This window comes from Coptis chinensis, chromosome 5, assembly GCF_015680905.1.
Source record: "Coptis chinensis isolate HL-2020 chromosome 5, ASM1568090v1, whole genome shotgun sequence".
Classification (NCBI taxonomy): domain Eukaryota; kingdom Viridiplantae; phylum Streptophyta; class Magnoliopsida; order Ranunculales; family Ranunculaceae; genus Coptis; species Coptis chinensis.
Genome location: NC_141460.1, coordinates 34,349,390 through 34,372,446, shown reverse-complemented (window position 1 = coordinate 34,372,446; position 23,057 = coordinate 34,349,390). Strand labels below are relative to the sequence as shown.

At 36.3% G+C, this 23,057-nt stretch overlaps 1 pseudogene; it reads right to left on the bottom strand.

Annotated features, from left to right (window-relative positions):
- Positions 1–12,342: 12,342 nt before the first annotated feature.
- LOC147497366 (large ribosomal subunit protein uL18z pseudogene) lies at positions 12,343–12,831 on the bottom strand (annotated as a pseudogene).
- Between the last annotated feature and the right edge of the window lie 10,226 nt (positions 12,832–23,057).

The window sequence follows — 23,057 nt, the reverse complement described above, 5'->3', positions numbered from 1 at the left end:
GGTCCTTGTACTTAACAATTCCGTTATGTTCAGATAGAGTTGGGAATTGTTCTGTTAAAAAGGCATCTTTTGGTATATTGGTCTTACGCCTAGTAGTACACAACTCCTTAAGAAACTTAGCATGGTGTGGTAGCTTTTTAATAGCTTCGAGAAAGGGAAGGTTTATAGTTAGATTCTTGGAAACGTCCCTAATCTCCTCATAATTTGTATCCCTAGTTAACATGGCTAATTTTTGTGGAAACAGTGGTTTCTCTCTATATTTAGCATATGTATCACCTGGATGCTTAACCTTGGCTTTCTGTTTCTTAGGTTGTGTTGTAACTGGTACCTCTACAGTGGTAGGCTCTTCACTTCCTATTTCAGTATCTAGTAAAGTAGTAGGTGTAGGGGCTATTGGTGGGGTAACTATAGGCATAGTTACTTTGTTATCAACCACTCTGCCAGAACGGAGAGTGGTGATGGCATTTAGCTCACCTACATTTTCATTTTCATTACTAGTATTACCGGTTACCTCAGAGACCATGTTTGTTGTTTTAGGATTAGGTATCGCGTGACCTGGAAACACACCTTTGGGTTGGGCTTTATCTTGGGCCAACTGTTGGCTTAAATTATTAACGGATTGTAGAAGTTGTTGGTTAGATTGAGCCATGGTTTGGAAGAGTTGTTGGCTCACTTGTATGAAGGTGTCAAGACGATCCGGTTAGGTGGGTGTAGTGTTCACGGGTGGTGTGACTGGAACTATCTCACGTTGATTATTTATGGGCGGATTGTGATAGTTATTATTTACCGGAACGATACCTCTATTAGCATTATAATTATTATAACTACCTTGACCTTGTGCTTGACCTTGTCGAGGTTGCGCTTGGTTGTTATTTCGCTTAGTTTGATCCTCTAAAAATTGATAAGCCTCCGAGGCTCCTTTACTTAGGAAACTACCCCCATTCATTATGTCAAGGACTTCTTTATGGTGGTGTAGAAGTCCTTTGAAAAAGGCACGAACTAACGTGTCTTTCGCTAGGTTATGATATGGACACTCTATAAGGAGATCGGTGAAACGATTCCAAGCCTCTGAAAATGATTCATGAGGATTTTGTCGAAAGAAATGAATCTTGGAAAGCATCTCATCCGTCTTTAGGGGTGGGTAAAAATGTTCCATAAACAGCTGAACAAGTTTAGCCCACGAGTCCACAGAATTAGGCGCTGGGGCAGTTAACCAAGACACCGCCTTATCGGCTAAAGTGAAGGGAAATACCCTGAGTTTAATTTGTTCAGCACTCACCGTAGGATGGTGGAATGTTGTAAGAACTTGTTCAATCCTACGCATGTGCTGATAAGGTTTTTCATGGTCTAAACCATGGAAAACGGGTAACAAATTAAAAATATTTGGGGGGATTCGGAAATCCCCCACTGGGTCTGCAAGAACGATGCAAGATTTGGGGCTATCGCTCAAGGCTTTATAAAAGTCCGAGAGAGGAGTCTCTCCTTCGTCGGGCATTGTGTCAGGTAGAGTATGTGGAATAGTAGCTAGAGGTGCAATGAGTGGTATAATAGATAGGCGTGCTTGTTGATGTTGCCGTGTAATTACGTTAGGTGTTTTTGTCCGACCAGACCTTAATCTCTACAAGGTTAAGACCAAACTTAACTAAACACGACAACCTCCAAACAATCCTGATATTCTAGTATAAACCTCTAATAGAAGATCGAAATGTGGAAGAAAGAAATACGATTGATTCCCCTTGCTTCGCTTATGAATAGCGTCTTGTTTACGGCGTGTTCGATGTATATAACAAGTTAGAACACTAAAAAACTTGAAAAATTGAAGTTCGAAACAAACCTGTGGAAATCCGGCAAAAATCAGTGAGGGGCGCTTCCACATGGGCGAAAAGGCTTCGATGTAAACTTCGAAGTTACAAGTTTTGGCCTTGCGCAGTCGCTTCGGGTTTTGGGCACGTGTTAGCTTCGGGTTCCAGCGTTTGGAGTGCAAAAGTGCCTCCGTAATTTTTCGAGGAACTTTTCAATGCTGAAACAGACAACCACAGTATGAATCAAACAAGGGTGGGTGGGTTTACTAGGACTTTAAGAAGAGTACTTATACTACGAAAACAATACGAAAGTGAAACTAAGATGGCAGCAGCGCCATTTTATAAACGTAAAAAGATTAGTTTACCTACGAAATGAATAAAGCGATTAAACTCTAAACGTAAGTAAAACTAAAACTAAGTTACGTGCCTAATTTATCAAAGATTTCTATTCTCAATCCTATTGAGATATAGTGGAGTAGATGATTCGTTCCACTCCTAGTTCTTTCGCATAGTAATGTTCTCTACGTATAAATAATCTTAACTAAAGTCTGATGAGAGATTTATGAATTATATTTCAGACTACGATGCAATTACCCACAAGATGCAACTAGTCAACTAAATAAACAGCTATGGAAATACTACATCGATTCTATGATCAGGAATTAGGGGGGATTGATTCCACCTTAACTCAACTTAACTTACTAACCATAATTAATCGTCAGATTCCGTGATCCGAATTGAATCGCTACGCTTGAAACAATTGGTTCTTCCTAATCCCTAATTACATATGGCATTTCTACCAATTCATAACTAGCATGTGAACGATTAAACCCATTCTCATGGTGAACTAATCATTTCTAGAGTGGAATAGAAATTACAACTATCCTACGCTAACACAAATAAGGCTTTCATCAAGGCTTTTCAACCCCCTCTAATGGAGGTTTAGCCAAGAATCATTACGCAATCATTTCTGATTAAATTAAAACTAAACATACTATAAAGAATTGAAATTTACTAATCTAAATTAAACAATAATTAAAATCTAATTAATAATTAAGAAATGAAAACAAACAAGAATTTAAACTAGATCTATAAATGTAAATGACAAAATCGAAATTGAATCAGGAACTACTATTTTATTCATCTAATTCAAAGGAAGAACAATCATTCAATACTAAATTTAAAACAAGAATAAAAACTAATTAATTAATCTAAAACTAGATCTAGAACTAAAGTTTAATGGCTACTTTTCTTATCCTAACCTAATTTATTTTCTAACTTAACTATCTATCTCAGTACAAAGAGTCAAGCTTTTATTTTTATACTTTCAGATCCAAAAATCGTGCATGGGCTTGGAGCCATGTTTTGGGCCGGAAAATCGGGCCCAAAACCCAATTCTTTCAGTCCGGAAAGGGCTCTTCAGCTAGATTTGGCTTCAATAGACTTTTCGTCCACTTTTGCTTCTCTGATTAGGTCAAGTCTTAGACCATTGGAAAGCTCTTTCCGAGCCGGTCGTTTTGACATAAGGTAGGCCCAATTCCGAGGTCTGAGTCCAAAGATATGGTCTTGAGAAATTCTGTTGACTTGTGCACTATTTCTGCCCGTGTTGACTTTTCAGCTTTTGACCGGGCTTTACAAAGGCTTTGTCTCCTTGAATCTTGGCCTTTATCCATAGAACTCCTTAGCAACCGACCTTTGCTCCTTTATCTTGCTAAAGTGGTACATTTCTACACATAATGGACTTTGAAGCTTGAAATGCATAAAAACACGTAATCAGTATTAACTCTTACTTATTATTCACATAATTGGTCTAAAAGTACGATTGTTAAGGGGTTAAAACTACAGTTTTGGGCTCTTATCACATAAGAAGGGCTATAATGCAGTAATGTAAAGGTAATAAAATACACATTTGGGAGCTGATCACCACCCCCAAATATCATCTTGCTTGTCCTCAAGCAAGGATGAGAGAAAAAGTAAGATCACAAATAAGTGATTTATTATAAGTTATACTAATCTCGTTTCGCGGAGTGCGATTGCATTGACCATATGCAACAAGGCCTTAAACCACAAGGAATTCCTTAGTGGAAGAGCTTTAAGCCTTGTGAGAGTTTTCCAGTGAAGGTACATACAAACATCTCTTATTTAGTACAAAAGGGTCTTGTTTCCTAATTTATTCTCAGAAGTCTATACATCTCATTATCGGGGAATAAGTAAAAGCTCCTTTAAACGTAGAATAACATATGTACAGTAATTTAATCATTTAAAGATAAATGCACAAAACATGAGCAATGAAATGCAAAAGCAGAGGCGTTTCTGAGACTTTTGGAGACCGTCCTTAAGGTGGGTTCTCACAGGGGTGTGTTACAATCACAACTTTCTAATAGATTCACTCAAGTTTTGTTCTCTTAAGTGCAACGAGCACTTATATTCCTCACATACTCAAATGACTACCAAAGAAACCTGGGTCGATTGATCACGCTTGCCACTTACTATCACACCATCCAATTCCTAATTGAGCTAGAGGTCTTTTATTATGAGTTACGGGGCTAGGGTGATGGTTTAGAAAGAAAAAGGAAGGGAAAAACAAGAATCTTATAAGTTAAGAAATTGGGTCTTCAAGATACTTGTAACCAGAGAAGAACCTCGTTTTGATTTTTGCTTCTGAATTGTGATTCTTTCTTTAGCCTTTTGGCTTTGTGACTCCATATAATTTTGAATATTTGGGAGTTCTAACTTTGCTTTTGTCTCTTATTATTTTTTTTTCTACTATCATTTCCTTTTTTATTTTGAACTTATGGGAGATTCGATTTTTGACTCCTTCGATTTTTTTGGAATTTTGGTTTTTGCTGGGTCTTTCTTTTCTTTTTGATGCAACTAACTGATTTGTTTTTGTACAAGGTCTTCTCTTCTCTTTTTCTGATATCCATCCAATTCTTAACTCATCAGCTGGGTAAGCTTTTTATTGTGTGTTGTAACGGGTCAGGAATTTATGGCGAAGAATAAAAAAGATTTTAGAAAATGGTGAAGGCTCAAAAGAGGTAACTAGAGGAAAACTATATTTTTGGGTTTTAACATTTATTTGGCTATATGATAAACGTAAAAAGAATAGTTTTACCAATGACTAAAGCTCGCGAGAACTCTAAACGCTAGTAAAACTAGAACTATTTTTCATGTATCTAATTTATCAAAGTTTTCTACTCTCAATCAAATTAAGATATAGTGGAGTAGGAAGTTCGTTCCACTCCTAGTTCTTTCACATAGTAATGTTCTCTAAGTATAAATAATCTTAACTAAAGTCTAATGAGAGATTTACGAATTATAAACTACGATGCAACTACCCACAAGATACGACTAATTAACTACTGAATGCTGCGTTGATTCTATGATAAGGAATTAGGAGGGGTTGATTCCACCTTAACTCAAATTAACTTACTAACGACGAATCATCGTAATCCGAATTGAACTGCTACGCAGAACAATTGGTTCTTCCTAATCCCTAATTACACATGGCACTTCTAGCAATTCATAACTAGCATGTGAACGATTAAACCCATTCTCATGGTGAATTAATCGTTTCTAGAGTGGAATAGAAATTACGACGACTCTACGATAATCGGAATCAAACTTTCATCAAGGCTTCTCAACCACCTCTAATGGAGGTTTAGCCGAGAATCATTCTGCAATCATTTCCATAAGAATCTAAACTAAACGTAATATCAAGATTCTAACTTTACTATGTTATCTAAACAATAATTGAAATCTAATTAATAATTAAGAAATGATATCAACAAGAAATTAAACTAGATCTATAAATATAATGACATAAAACGAATTGAATAATAATAAACTATTTATTTAATCTAATCAAATGAATAACAATAGTTTAAAGGTTTAATCTAAAACAAGGAATGAAAATGAAACTAAACTTAATTAAAAACTATTAAAACTAGATCTAGAAGCTATTCTAATCTAACCCTAGCTACCCTTACAAGGAACTAGTTTTCTAAATATATCTAAATAACTTAAGAACTAAGCTTTTCTTTGTTTTTATATGTTTCAAATCCAAAATCGTTCATGGGGTTGGAGCCATGTTTTGGGCCAGAGAATCAGGCCCAAAACCCAATTCTTTCAGTCCAAAAAGGCCTCCTCAGCTGGAGTTGGCTTTGACAAACTTTTCATCCACTTCCACTCCTCTGATTGGATCAAGGCTTAGACCATTGTAAAGCTCTTTCCGAGCCGGTTGTTTTGACGTAAGGTAGGCCTAATTCCGAGGTCTGAGTCCAAAGATATGGTCTTCGGAAGTTCTGCTGACTTGTGCACTATTTCTGCCCGCGTGGACTTTGACTTTTCTTCTTTTGACCGGGCTTTACAGAGGCTTTGTCCTCTTGAAAATTAGTCTTTAATCACAGAACTCCTTAGCAACCGACCTTTGCTCCTTTATCTTGCTAAAATGGCACATTTCTGCATATAATGGACTTTGAAGCCTGAAATGCATAAAAACACGTAATCAATATTAACTCTTACTTATTATTCACATAATTAGTCTAAAAGTACGATTGTTAAGGGGTTAAAACTACAGTTTTGGGCTCTTATCACTATATCGATCCAAAAAGGGCCTAAATGCTCTCTTAGAATATAGCGTGGTGATCAAGCAAGTGAACGTGTGGTCTTTCTATCTAGACATCCTTTGTGTCATCACTCAATAATCATTCAGATGAGGCTTTTGGCTAGATTCCCACAGGATATGGAACTTAATTGTTCTAACATTGGTCTCGGAAACTCACTGCTATATACAAACAAATGTTGATGCATATCATTCATGAAAAGATGCAGAAACTATTGTACGTATATTAGTCTAAGTTCGAATAACAAGTCCTTACTTATTACTATAATGAGACTTCTAAACTTTTTATTCATCCTAGAAAAAGTAAACAAGACTTTTTAATACTAAACAGAAAAATATTTTTGGTCTTTTTCAAAAAAAATATTTAGAAGGGAAGAAATATACTATTATATCTACTATAGAAAATGCCTAGTTTTTGCAAAATGTTACTATACCAACCCCAAATAAAAATATGTTTTGTCCTCAAAGTATGAAGAGATAAGGAAAGAGATTATCATAGAAACATGAGCATAAATGGCGATACACCTGTATTCTGTTCTTCATAATGAAAATACGCCACCCCCAAATAAGTTTGGGGCGTGGGTTGTTTGATATAGAATGATAAATACATGGTTTATGTACTAAGGATAATTATTCTACTCTGAATTATATTTTTGGGTTTATATATTTTTTAAAACATATGTAATGCATGAAATGAAAAGTAAATATGGAAAATGTTGACATGATGTATTTATATTACCTTCTCGTATACCAAATTCCACAAGAAAAATAATTTACATAAGCATATATATAATTAATATTATTCTAACGTCATAATACTACGTAAGTACAAAAAGAAAACAACTGAAAAATAAAACATAAACTATAACTATCTATACGGACACTAGGGAGCTGCCTAGTCAAAATCTGTGTGTGACTCATCACGACATCGAGAAGATCCTTCTCCTTGATGATGTCATAGGGTCCTAGTATGTCTATCACTATGCAGGAGCTCATCTCTAATGCTCTACAATGTTCTAGTGACACTGTGTTGAAAACTGCACTGCTCCTGTTAGAAAGTTTGTTGCTCCTCTCTAAGGGTTTGCTGTGCCGCTATAATGACTCTCTGTGTTTGCCTGAGCTGGTGGATGTGCTGGTGCAGAATCCTCTAGCCTCCATGGAGGAAGTGAATTTCGTCCATGGGCTGAGTGAACTGTCGAGTGGCACCTTCTGTGAAGCAGTCCACTTGCTCGGTAGGGCGTGCTTGCTCGGCAGCTCTGGCGGCAGGTGGATGCCAGAATTTCTAGATGCAGTAGGCATAGATAGGACCTATGGTAGAGTCCTTGACCTCCACTAGGGCATCTGTAGCATTGAACCCCCAGTGCTACATGATCCTATTGACTAGCACTGGTAGAAGGGCGGTGGACTTCTTGGGTTTGTAGAGTTGCTAAAAAACAAAGGAGACGATGTAGAAGCTATTCTTCTGCTCTTGAAGAATCCATAAAATATGGAGCATCGCCTTACCTATATCAGAAGGCTTGGCTAAGCCTAGCAAGTTGTAGGTTGTCCACTGAGATACTGCCAACTGATTAATTTGCAGCGAACTCTAAAACATATAGTGAGACTTGGGATTTTTCAACCCTTTGAGAAGCGTCTCTGCCATCATCACATCAATGGTCTTGTTGTCTGGGAACTGTTCCATCTGAACATAAGCCTTCAGAGGAATCCCCAAAACTTCACTCACCACCTTCTTGGTGAGCTCAAGTGTGCGACCATTCTTGACAACCAGGATGCAGTCATCCTCCCCTCTAAGCATATGATTATAAAATGAAAGAGTGAGAGAGGTAGAATAAGCCGCACCTTCCAACAAAACTAAAGCTTCCTATCCTCTTCTTCTAACTTCAGCTTTGAAGTACACTTCAAATAGATCGGAATTGAAGATAGGTTCAAAATTTTGCTCCTGCACGATTTTTAGAACTCAAGCCATTTGAAGTAGGAATTGATAAAATTGGGGTTTTGAGTTGGAATGGGGGTTGAAAATGGAGCAGGCTATAAAAAATTTGGAGTGGTGGTGTTTGGGTGAGCGGGCGGTCGCGTGCTGAAGGGGGGGTCGCGAGTTGACTTGGGCGGCTAAGGTTTGGAAATGTTTGAGGACGATGGTGGATGGTTGGACGGTCACATGGGTTAAATAGGTTTCATGGCACGTGCCTTTTAAGTGAAAACAAATTTTTCGCCCAAACCCAATTGAAATCAGGTAATTCCAATCTTGTCCTCAGTGCCTTGCCAACTTCAAGAACCGATCCGCGCTTCGTTACTCGTCCAATCTTGACCCGTGAAATATGAAAACAATCTGCATCGAAAATTCCACGCAAAGATGTAGGGTACACTCACATCCAGCGGTGGATGAAAAACAGATAAATGAAAGAAACAAAAATGAACTATAGGAAAATATGTACAAAAAAAAGAAGGAAAATTTTTAATTAATTTTTTTGTGTTTTGAATAAAATTTGAAATTAAAAAGATGGGTCGTTTTAAGTCAGATTCCCAAGACTTAAAAGTTTTTGAAAACTTGAGTCAATCCCAGATAGATGGTTAGATTACTCTCCTCAGTTGTGCTCAATGAGCAGGTGGCTGGTACATGGAAACCTTAAAAACTGAATTTTCACTACGATGTTGAAGATCGGGGCAAGTTGGTGTTTGACAGTTCGAGCACCAACCTTTTCTCATAGCTCCTCTCTTTCGTGCGTATGAACTTTTACCAAAACCATGAATGATTTTCAGTATATGTGTCCATATCTTTAGCTACAGTTCTCTAGGAAGTGGTTGCACACAATCATTGAAACTTATCCATCTAGTCTTGCTAGGTGGAGTGTTTTTGTTCGTTACAGAAGATATTTTTGAAAGTTTTTAGAAAGAAAGAGATTGAGAAGGGGAAAATATTTTGAGAAGAAAGGAAGAATTTTTGAAAATTTGTAAAAGTTTGATTCTTTTAACATCAGATTCTCGAGACAAATAGTGAGGTGGAGGCAAAAGATAGAATTAAACAGATAATAGTATCATTTTGGGTTACTATATTTGTTTAATTCTCGTTTGGAGATGCCTCATTTTTTTTTTAGTTGATTTTCTCAAGCAAAAGATATCTCTAGCCATATAGAGGTTTTGACAAGAAGATAAATTTATACGTGAATCTGGTATCATTTTGGTTACTCTGGGGTGTATAACTTTCATTTTTATATCCTCTAGTTCTGAAAACTATGGAGAGATGTTTTAAGAAACTCGTACTCAAAAAGCTGTGATGAAAAACAAACTATGACAGGAAATTTCAAGTAATTTTCGTGTCGGTTCTATGGCGAACCCAATCTAGACAAACAGAGCTTCAGCTATGCGAGTTGGGAGATTTACTGTGCAAGACATGGAATGTCCTGACCCCAGGCGAATAGCTCGGTGATATAGGCAACCCTTAGTAAGCAAAACTTATCTCAAATTGCCCCTAAATTGCGTTGCTTTAGGGGTTGATCTGTGTAAAATCCATTTGCCCATTTTGTTTTTTGGAAAATCACATAACTATTAATGTATCGATAATCTAGCATTAACAGAATGGGGAAAACAATTGTTTTGAAAAAGAATTGTAAAATAAAGAAAAGGAAAAATTGTATACTCACTCTACATGCTACAACAGAAAGGCTTATTTGCAATGTCATACCCCGTTGCTAAATGTACTAAAAAGTGGGTCACAAAAGCCTAATTGCAATGCAAAGAATGGTGTTGTAGAAGCTTTTGCAACGCCTGATCTCATTGCTAATAGTTTGTCTGCGTCGCTACTTTATTTTCTGGAAAAAAATGATTTTAAAAATATTTCATACTATTTGCAGCGACTAGCGTCACAAAAAACAATTTTTAATAACACCATTTGGCGTCGCAAAAAGGTTACTTTTATCTACACCTTTGGCGTCACTAAAAAGCAAAGTTTTTAGCCATAGTTTAACTTCGTCACGAATTGTTTAACCCTACAAAATGGGTGTTTTTAATTGACCCGTACGTATTTTATGGAATATTTGATTCTTCTGAATTTGATGAATTCTTCCCAATGCAATTTATACACATAACAATAACAACACCATGTCAATTCACAATAAGCCATAAAAAAATATATTTCATTAACTAAGATCAATAGATCATCCATTACAAAATCATTTAAAGCATCCACATCCATAGCCACACAACTAATACATTGTATCACATAACTTTTACAACAATCAACTAAATTAGAAAAGTTCTTCAAAATGAGATTTTAGCAAAATTCACAAATATCTATAGTTTGCCAATTTGAACGGCATCCATCCATGTTTTCTTCATGAATCTACCGGCAGCATATCAACCAATCTGGTACAATGAATTGAAAAAAGAAGTCAGCTTATCTAAACCATTAACAAAACTAAAATGCACTCAATTGTGCAATGCATGTGAAAATATGTTAACAAAATCAAACTTATAGACAGACCTAGGGTGTAGAAACACCACTATAACCAATTGGTAAAAGTCCCCAACCTTTTACAGTTAGAACAATATTCTACCCATGGCCAAAAATTTAAAAGGGTATAAATAAAATAAAAATAAAAAAACAAGCAAGAACCAAAATAGTTTGAACTGAACAACATAGAATAAATGCTAAAAGAAAGAAACAATGAGACCAATAAGCAATTGTGTACGCAGCTAGATACCTTGATCTAAGTGGGAAAAAGGGTAGGTCACCACTTCATGGTACCCGCTTTGTCGGTTGATATATACCTTCCTGATCTCCCAAACAACTTATAAGCTAGGCCTTCATAATGGAATCAACAACAGAAAAAATCAAATATATCAATAGAAGTTGACAAAAGATACTACCCCAAAATAGTTTCTAGAATATCTAAATGTTGCTTAACCCTCTAATCAATAGTTGAGGTTGATCTCATATTACTAAGCCAATCAATAACTACCAAGCAATTCCCAAACAAAATCTCAATAAACTTACCAGTGACCAATATAGAAAAACAGGCAAGCAGTTAAAAAGCTCCATTGAAATACATGAAGTGGATCAATTGTCAATACTCCAACAGTTCCATCTCTGGTCTTCTTTTCTAGAAGCCCTAACCATATAACGCACCATCTAGTTGCGACTTAATTTATCAATAACCAATCGCCTTCTCAAATAACCAACGAGCTGTCAATAATACAAGCACAAGCAACCTGAACCCAATAGTGTAATATTAGTATAGCTCTAAAAATGAATATGTGGATAAATATAACAATCTTATACAACAGAAGTGACAGTGTATATCTTTTATCTACTATTTCTAATATCATCTGGATGCTTACATTGCACCTTCCAAACTTTAAAGGAACACCTAATAGTGTTGCCAATCAATAGCCTATAGTTACTGCAAAGTCTAGCTGCAAGCAAAAGGTTAATGAGTTGCATGTCAAAACGGAAAACCAAAACCATAAGATGTCCATATACGAATTTAAGGGTGTCTTTGATTGCAAAACAAATTTGTTATCAGGGATTCTACTTTCTAGTCAGAACCTTTAAGATATTCACTAAGAAAATATAACCATTCTAACCTATTGGATTGAGCTAACCCCTAATTTCCTTTCCATCCTGAACAATGAAAAGCAAGTATATATTTAGCCAACAAGAAAGCAAAGACAATATGGAGCAATATTGAATAACAAATAATGAAGTATTGAAGTTTAGTGCAATAAATAGGAAAGTACCGAATCTAATATGCGTGATTTATTTGTCTTGATAATACGGAAGCTAGATGGGTATTTAAACTCATTGCGAAAAGTGGTGTCTTAACCTGCATCAGATTGTACACATTGAGTCCTTCAAGTGAACTAATATTTCTTTGCAGCCAATACTTTAGACCCTACAAGACACTCTTAATTAACCAATTAGTACAGATCATTTGTAATAGAACTATAGCTAGAGCAAAATGTAATAGTTAACCATCCTGATGTCCCAATTTGAACACCGGTTAGAGTGTGTGAATTAAAATCTTCCCTAGTTGCCTCAACATTTCCCTCATACTCCTCATCCATCTCGAGTGTTTTCAGGACTCGGCGAGCCAAGAGAAGGCCAGTGCAGTAAGCTACAGAGTAATTGGTGAGACCCACATCAATCCCATATCGAGGCAGTTCATGGGCATAAGCTGATGTAAGAATCATATCACCAGCAATACTAGTAGATACAATCTGAGCGATTATATCTTTGTTGGCAAACCGCACAACAAAAGGATATTTGGGTGTCCCGTACTTGTTCTTGTCCTGGTTTATAAGACGGATACGAGCCCTATAATCAATCTTTCCAGCTCTCCTTCTCCTGAACTTGACTTGATAACACTTGAAGTAAGCCCTTGACTTTGTGGGTTTGATGAACACCATGGTTGGGTTTTCAGATCTGCTCTTTCTTCTGCTGCCGAGAAGAGAATGAGAGTTCGACGATGTCGAAGCTTAGATTAACCCAACACCGAAACCAAAACTTTAATTTCAAGAAACCAAATTACAGTAAACAATTGAAACAAACTAAAATGTAAAGGCATACTAAAGCAAATAATACCCAACCTGGAAAAATGAAGATTCAAACTTGTTTCTCTAGTTGCAATCAACCTATAAAATTAATTAAACGAGTCAACCTGAAACAATCCAAAGAGAGTCAAAAGTAAGAAACCCAAAATCAAAGTAAGAAATAGGTTATCAAGAGAGAGAGAGAGAGATACATGAGGAAGTTTTAGACTCGTTGCCCTGCAGATGGTTATAGGAGCGGCGATTGCAAAAAAAATGTAATAGATAAAAGAAAGTTTGTTTTCGGTTTTTCAATTTTGGGTTTTTCAATTTTTCAGTTTTTAGGTTGAGCACCAACAAATAGAAAAGGCCCGCCCATAAAAACCCATTAGCAACACCACCATGGTGGCAAGAAAACTATACCAAATAGAAAATTTGCATTCGTAAAAACTTGTTGCAACAAATTACGGCGTCGCAAATAATAAATTCAACTTTAACCGTGACAACAACATTGTAAATAATAAAGCCCCTAGAAAATATTGCATTTTCTTTTTCTTAAAATTATAAATACAACCATTTGCCACACAAGAGGCGTCACAACAAACAAATCCATGAACTCTAAACCTTATAGCACAACAAACTTTTAGCAGCCCCAAAAGGCATCACAATAGGTGACCTGTAGCAACAATTTTATGGCGTTACAAAAGGGGGCGTTGCAAAAAAAACCATTATGTTGTAGACGTGTACAGGTTCACACTTATTCAAACGACGAGTAAAAAGTGTTTTACAAAGAATATGCGAGATATACGTGGACTAAGGCTCCGACACTTACCACCACACACTCCAAGTGGAGTGGTCCGGTTACCTTATTAATGTATTCCCTTTAAAGCAAAAGATAGAATGGAATGGGAAATGAGTATATCGGAAAAGATGATTTAATCCTCGTATATAGGATGATCATGAAAGATTTTTTAGCACTCCAGCTTTATTCACGTCACTTGTTGCTTCAAAGGCTATGTTTGTTGGTTTAGGGTTTGCAATAGCTTGTCCTATGAACACACATTTCTTGGTTTTGTTTTGGGCTAACAAGTTTAGAGATTGTTGCATGCATGCTAGGATTTGGGTTTGTTGTTGCATGGCAGATAGCATTATTTCGGTGGGCTTATCTGTTTGGACGCTAGTTGATGGTGTAACTAGAACTAGGTCTCTTTGGTTGTTGATGGGTAGGTTTTGGTACTTCTGGTTAAACTGGGATGGAACCAATGCTCAGTTCTGATTGTTATATGTACCTTGTCCTTGTCTTTGTCTAAAAGTATTTTGTGGTTTATTGAAACCTGGAGGTGGTTGGTTTTGTGGAATGTTAGTCCATGCGAAGTTTGGATGTTGTCTCCATGGTACATTTGGTACATTGAAAGCACATACTTTTTCGGGTTGAAGTGATAATTGAATGCACATACTTATTCTGATTTAAACATAGATAGAAATTACATGGTGAGGTATTTATGTTCATGACAGGATGAGGGGTTTGGTCTTTCTGTTTAGTTGTGAGGGCATCTACCTTTTTTATGAGGGCTTCGATTAAAGTTTTGATTTCTGGATTGGATTTCACCTAAAAAATACCACTAGCCTTAGATGTATTGGGTTGGGCTGTTCTTGAATTGTTTATGTTGCCCCAATGGGTACTCTTTTCAGCTTGGTTTTCAAGAAAGGTTAAGGCTTCGGTTGCACCTCTATCCAAAAAATTACCATTACTCATGATGTCGAGGGTTACTTTGTGTTCTTGGAGATGACCTTTGAAGAAACATTGGACAAGAGTGGATTTTTCCAGTTTATGGTGAGGACATGAATGGAGTAGATCAGAGAATCTATCTCATGCTTTAGAAAATGTCTCACTTAGACTCTGTCTAAAGAACTGTATCTTACTTATTATCTTTCCTATTTTCTTCGGCAGAAAGTACTTCTTCATGAAGGAGAACACAACCTTTTTCCATGTATTGAAAGAATCGGGCTTCGGAGAAATAAGTCATACGTGACTCTTACCGGCTATTGTGAAATGAAACACTCGTAGCTTCACTTGATCGTCGGTGATGCCTGGATAGTGGAAAATATTACATACTTTATGTATCTGGCATAAATGTTTGTACGGTAACTCGTGTTTAAACCCGTGAAAGATGGGTAGAAGATTGAACACGTTCGGTGGAATGCAAAAGTCGCTCGCGAGCGGTGTGAGTCGTATACAAAATGGAGGCCCATCTTGCAATGGTGTGCAGAAGTTGGAGAGGGTTTTCAGCTTGCACCACTTCGTTGGCTATCTTAGTGAATGGAGGACTATAAATAGGAGATTGTCTAGGATGACATGCTCTCCTACGTGAGTAAGTTTTATTCTTGCTAATACCTATAGTGCCCAAACACAATATCATGCACTTTTAACAAGATAGCAAAACTATTCTAACTTGCGCAAACGATGCAAAGTACGCTCAAGCAATCGAAATTCAGTTTTGCAAGTATGGAGTTTTGAAAACTTTGCTTGGTCTATAATTTACTATGCCCTATTCAAAGGAGCAATTGGGCGCGAGACTAGGATGGCTCTACTACACGGCTCAGAAGAGTATGCAGTCACTTCACTAAGTGGTGTGCTACCAAGAATTTCACTCATGATGAATCTGGCGGAAGGGAGTGAGAAAGGTAATTGGTCCACCAGAATTTAGTAATTGATTACTCTAAATCCTTGTGGCTATATTTTTGTCCTTTTTCTAGAAGAGCGTGACTATTTTGGGATCTAGTTGATTGATTTTAATTCATTTTTTTGGTCTAAGGCTTTAAGAATCAAGCAACGTCCGATTTATCTACATTAGGGAATAACTTCCTAATGGTTGTTATGTGACTCGGGTTTAGCCTTATGCGTGAATGTAAATTGCAATGAAGAAATTAAATTTCAAACAATCACGTAAACATGCTTGAATACACAAGGTATCCTCTTACATGAGCTTCGAGGAGGTTTTGAATTTACCTCTCAAGTCGTGCCTACACGCTGCTTGAGGAGAAGGCGATGTTGGTTGGCGCGTGATCTAAGAATCAGGCCCAACCGTTCAAGCTAAGCTTTTCCCTATTTTATGTTACAAAAAGGTCCACTTAAAAAGCTCACAATCTGGGTTTTTGATAATTAAACAACTTTGCCTTCAAGAGCCCTAAAAAGAAAAGTAAACTAACACTAATACTAATACTAATCTAATATATTAACTAGTTTAAATAGATTAACTAGAGCTAAACTTAGTTAGAGTGTTGATTACCAAATTGATTCAAAGTGTGCAAGTGTATGATTCATGACTCGCCTCACACACTTGAACTTCTCAAGACAATGAAAACTCTAATCTCTTAGTAAGTTAAGAACTTTAACCAAGTGTTCACTCATGTTCATCCACATAATCAATCAAAAACTCATATTTTCTATTTTTTTTGTTGTTTTTTTTTTTATATCTATCTATTACAAACAAGTTCCATTGATTTATACTACTCTATTATAAAATCCGAGTTTCACAGTACAATCACACACATAAAACAACTCAATTGTGAAAAAACCAAGTATCACTCTTTAGAGATTGGCTCGCGGTTGCCCACCGGCAAGGGGGTGGTCGCGCATAGGATTTCGACCAAGTCCGGTCATTTTTCAGCTGCAGCTTCAGCTCCTCTCCAGCATGTTGATCTCGAACCTGGATTTGCAAAAAAGTATGTCAGTAATGAAAAACAACAAAATAAATCAACAAAAATTAGAAAAATAATAAGTGAAAAGGTGAGAGTGATGCTTCCCTCCTTAGATGATCAACTAAGCATTATTGCTCCTTCAATACATGACGGCGACGTCATTCGAAGTTGTTTTAGTATTGAGTATCTCAAAAATTATTGAAGTGAGGTTCATCATAGATTGTTTAGAGTTTGAATGGTTGGGAGATTTAGAAGAAATGAAGGTAGGATATTTAGTTTAAAACTTGTATTGGTTAACTAGTTGATGAAGATCATTGAAAAGCTTAAGTTGTTTAATGATTGTAAGAACATAAACTTGAAAGAAATTAAATGAAATGATTGATTGAAAGAAGAACAACAAAGAAAGATGATTGATTGATTGAATAAGAAAATAACAAGATTGAAAATGAAGAACAATAAAGTAAATGACTTGAATGAAATAAAGACTAGAAAATAAATCCTACATTACACTAGAATAAGTCTAGGTGAATTCTCTCTCTCTAACTTTTAGTTCTTATACCCATACTTTATGCAAATGACTAATTTGCCCTTTTCCATTACATTTGAGACACCTCACCCTTTGCTTTATGTTTTTGCTTTTTCCTTTTGCTTTTTGATTTCTTCTTGATCAAGATAGGCTTTAGAGAAAGCCTTCTTTTGAGTTAAGGACATCTATCTCTGGTCTTCTGAGTTGAGGACTTGACTTTCAGCTCTTTGGTTCTGAGTCCTTGACCTTTGACCTTTGACTTTTTCAACACTTTTTCATAGCAGCTTCCAGTCTTCATAATAAGCGTAATTAAAGCTCCTTTTGGTGCTAAGACGCAGCTTTTATGAAAAGTAGTCTGAATTTCTCTGTAATCTGAAAAAAGCAATAAAAGTTATGAGTTGTCTTTTCATTATGTATAAGAAAGAATGTAATCCAGTAATGTAAGGATAATAAAACACACATTTGGGAGTTGATCAATAGCTCGCATATTTAAGAATGAGTTTTTTATGCATGTGTTCTACTACAAGTGTTAGTAGGATCGTGTGCAGACAATGATCTACCTATCTATCTATCTATCTATCTATCTATCTGATAAGAGCCCAAAACTGTAGTTTTAACCCCTTAATAATCATACTGTTAGACCAATTATGTGAATAATAAGTAAGAGTTAATACTGATTACGTGTTTTTATGCATTTCAGGCTTCAAAGTCCATTATGTGCGTAAATGTGCCACTTTAGCGAGATAAAGGAGCAAAAGTCAAAGAGAACTTCCGAATGCCATATCTTTGGACTCAGACCTCGGATTGAGGCCTACCTTATGTCAAAACGACCGTCTCGGAAAGAGCTTTCCAATGGTCCAAGCCTTGACCCAATCAGAGGAGCAGAAGTGGACGAAAAGTCTGTTGAAGTGAACTGCAGCTGAAGAGGCCTTTTTGATCGAAAAAGAATTGGGTTTTGGGCCGATTTTCCGCCCAAAACATGGCTCCAAGCCCATGCACGATTTTTGGATCCGGAAGTATAAAAACAAAAGCTTGACTCTTTGTTAATGGCAGTTAGGTTAGGAAGCTAATGTTAATGGAGTTTAGGGTTAGAAAAAGATAGATCTAGATTAGTTTTTAGATCTAGATCTAGTTTTGAATCTCCATTTTTATTAGTTTTCATTTCCCTTGTTTTAATTTAAAGTATTAAAATATTGTTATTGCTTCATTAGATAAATCAAGTAGTTTATTATTGATCAAATTCGATTTTGTCATTTATCTATTGCTTAGATCTAATTTCATTTCTTGGTTGTTAGTCATTTCATAGTTATTGATGTTAGATTTTAATTATTGTTTGTTAAATTTCATAAAGTTAGAATCTTTAGATTTAGTTGTCTTAAATTTATAATTAGTTTTAGTTTAAACACCAAACACATCACTCTCACCATTGTTCCTTTGGGTTTGAGTAGTTGAATTCTATTTAAGTCTTGAGAATTAAGAGTGGAACGAATTCCTTACTCATTATATTGCATGATTATGTTTTGAGAGTAAGAAGTATTGATTTAAACGTAAGAACGGTAGGATTACGTATTAGTGTTCTTGTAGCATTAATATTTAGGATTCTAATGTTTTTACGGGTTATAAAATGGCGCCGCTGCCATCTTAATCTCGTTCATGACAAGAATTCAATTGCTTGAATCCAAGGGGCAATCCCCCATTCTCTACCCACCCACCCTTTTAATTTTTCATTCTTGTTTCTTGAATTTTCGAACCGCTCAATCGCTTCAGGCATAGGGGGCTGCGGATTCACAGAGAAAAAACACTGCGGGCGGTGAAGGTATTTTTAAATTTTCGAAAATTCTGAAAATATTCATACATAATATATAATGTGTTGTTGATTTACTAGAATATTTTCAGATTTTTCAGAGTTGGTTTACCTTGTAAACCAAATACGATCTTTACAGTACTGCATTTCAGTTTTCACACCGTATGTTCTTGAAAAACAGACAAGTAAGGTTACTTAAGGAGTTCTAAAAATTCTATAATTTTTACAGGAGTATCTATCCTAACTAAGGAGTTCGTAGTAAAAATTTGATGAGTTTTTGATTTGTTTTGACCACCTAAATAGTAGAGTGTTTCCAGTGTGTTTCTGCAGTGTTGCAAACACTTAATATCTGAAACACCAGCCAATAAGGAGAGGTTGTAGAACTCCAATTGCTCTAAATATTTTACAGGAACAACTAGGATCTGTTAGGAGTCTCCAGTAAAAATTTGGAAATTTTTGGATTTGTTTTGATGGGTTAACCATTCGGTTGTTTGTATTGTGTCCGAAAACGGTTTCAAGAACTTTGAGGGCTGTAGAGGGACTTTCACAGCTACGATCGATCTGAAATTTTACAGGCTACTTTATAGACGTTTTAGCAAATTACTGTAAAACTTTCAGATTTTTTGGAGTACGATAAAAGGCCTAAAACTTGAAAACCCTGGAGCGCGACCCGCCCTTAAACACTGTAATTTCAACTTACCTTGGCCAACGCCCAACCCAGCCCTAAAGGAAAAATTCATCCCAACAGCCCAATTTTCATAGGTAAATGCATATTTTTATTCCTTAAAGTTATTCAGTGTTTCTAACTTGTTAAATACACTAAAATCCTATAAAGACGCTATTCAAACGTGTAGCAAGGGAGGCATTCAGTATTTCTTCCTTACCTCTTTTGAGGAGTTTTAATTCTAGTATAATCAGGCTTGTTTTTCCTAGAAATAAATACAACACGCCTATCTAGAATTTCACACACTACACTTGCATCAATGGCTAAAGAACAAGAGACTCCTCTCTCGATTTTTATGCCCTAAAAGCCTAAACGATGGCCCTAAGTCGTTCGTTCTTGCGACCTAGTGGGGGGATTTTTGAATCCCCTAATATATTTAACTTGTTACCGGTTTTCATGGTTTAAACCAATATAGACCAAGTTCTCACTACATTCCATCATCCTAGCGTAAGTCCGAACAAGTTAAACTTAGGGTGTTTCCTTTCACCCTTCTTTTAATCAATTGCGCCAAACTCTGTGGACTCATGGGCTCAACTTGTTCAATTGTTCATGGAACAATTTTACCCACCACTAAAGACAGATGAAATGCTTCAAAAGATTCATTTCTTCCGCCGAGAATCCTCATGAATCCTTTTCTCGTTTCACCGATCTTCTCATTGAATGCCCACATCATAATCTTCGCGAAAGACACGCTTTGTTCGTGCCTTCTTCAAGGGGCTTTTACATCGTCATAAGGAGGTTCTAGATATCATGACCAGTAAAGGAGCCTTAGGGGCTTATACATTCTTAGAAGATCAATCTAAGAGGAACAACAATTGGGGAGGTAACGATTCCTCCCGCCTCTCCTTTCTTCGTGAGGTTAAACATGATCCCGAAGCTTAAAACTCTTATCGATGCCCTCACTAAAAGGTAGATGCCATCTCTGTTCAACAACAACCCACTCCATCCATGAACATTAACTCTACTTTCGTTGTAATGTCTTTCTAGTCTTGAGCATTCCGACTTCTATTGTCCTCTTGTCTATGCACAAACACCACCACAACCACCACACTTCAACCGGTTAACTCAATATCAAGGACAAAGGGAACTTAGGTGACCGAATTTTAGTACCCATAACCCGGAACTATCAACATCAAGACATGAATGCTCAACAAGCTTTAATTCCAATACAACCATCTAAAGACAAAGTAGTAGTGACCTTGTTGGAGAAAACAAAATCAAATTATGCAACAAAACTCCAACTTGATGAAAGATCATGATCAAAACTCTAATATGATGAAACAAACGATGCAAATGATGCAGTCTTTGTGCCAAAGGTTATTGACATGTCTTCTAACCAAAATAATAACCAAACCGGGCGTGTTTCAGTGTCAGCGATTACCTAATCCTAAGTCAACAAACACCGCCGAAATAAAAAGTATTGATTTAATGGTAATATAAACCAAGGGGCGTCTGACAGACAATAAACTACCCTTCGTTCGAGAGCGGTAGTAGTTGATAACCAAGTGGCTATGCCTAAAGATTACCCAAGAAACTAAAAAAATGATACCATACCAAATGCTATAATAGAAACTCAAGACCCTACAACCGTTGTAGAAGTACCCGGTTAAACCACAACCAAAGGGCAAACATTACAAGACCCAATAATAGAAATTGAAGACCTACACCTCCCAATATGGAAACCTAGTTGGAAAGTGATAAAAGATAAAGCAACGATTAACAAATATGTTCCCCTCATATTAGGTATAGGGAAAAAACCCGCATGAACAAACTAGATTTTCCTAGAAGGTGAAGTTAAGTCTATTGAGAGTTTTATACTCACATTAGTCAAGGCTGACACTTTAGTCCGCACACACTAGTAGATACCCCTCTTATGGAAGAAGACAAGGATCACAATTTCTACTCCCTAGACGTAGATAACATCAAGGAGGATTTCCTTCAACTTTTTGCAACCCTTCTTTTCCTCCTGAAGTTCTCTCTATTGACATCCATTCATCTCTTGACACCATGACGGAAGAAGAATTTTTTAAGCCCTCTATCCCAATTGATTCTTCTTACCCACCTATTGAGGAATGTCTTGCATATCTCAAGGCCTCTCTGATGATATAGACCTAAGAACACTAGTTGAACACCATTCACCCACCTCACATCCTCATGTCACTCATTCACCTTCCATCACTTAATGTTCCTCGCCTCTCTACCTTTTCAAAGAACCATTGAGTTTGTACTTGACCTTGGTGTTTCTCCTATGCTTCATAACTATCTAAAACCAACTAGTGAAGAAGTAACACCCAAGGACAAGCCACCGACACTTTTTTCATTTTTTCCATTTTTTCCTTCTCAAAATTATCCACATCCTACGATCTTCTACAACCATCAATTTTCTCCGCGTTCATTTACTTGGCATCCCTTTCGTAGGAGGACAAAGAAGAAACTGTATGCTCGATTAGGTTTTAGATCTATAAGGCTTTACTCTCATTCCACTAAGCTACGTCATAGGGAATCTTGGTGCTTAATTCTGTTTGATGGTGCATTCCATGTTAATTATTTGTGGAAAGACCCACAACTTTTTAGATTATTGATATATGGGAAACTGCATGTAAATACATATATATCACTTTAAGTCTAGGGAATCTGACTTTAAAAGACCCACGTTTTAAAACAAATTTTTACAAACCTGTTTTCAAAAATTTGTTTGGGGGTAGGGTGTTTGGTTTTTCCATGCTTGATCACTAAACTTCCTATTCTTATCCCCACCTTTCGCTCCTTTAAGAGTAGCTAGATTTCTCTTTGTTTGTTGTTTTGATGTTGTTTTTTATTATTTTTAGTAGATAGGATGTTACGTTGTTAAATTCCGTAGTTAACTTTGAATTTGGTAGTTAAATGTTGTTTGAATTTCAATTTTAATATAATGTTGTTCTTTTCAAATTGTGCATGGATTTTATTGTTAATCCCACCTTCCCGAATTGTTTGGGGGTGGTATTATTTATTCTATCATGATTTGTAGAAGATCCTCCATTTTAGAGTTTGTTTTGGAGTGAAGGTTGAGAATATTGTCATAATTGGCATACCTATTATTAGATGTGGTGGTATGATGAAATCTAAGAGAGTTTAGAAGTTACTAGTCTAAATCCAAATGTAAAAGATATTAGGGTTGTTATAGAATCAAGAATATGAGTTGTTTCCGTTTTGGGTTCGAAATTTTATTGTTTCCGGAAATTGCCTTAAAGCTTTTGGCAACTTACCCGATTCGTTTTAACAATTCAAAACCTATAAAACTTCATTCATTCTACACTCACAACCCACACTACACCTAACTTCAATTTCTCACCTTTCACTCCCACGTTTCC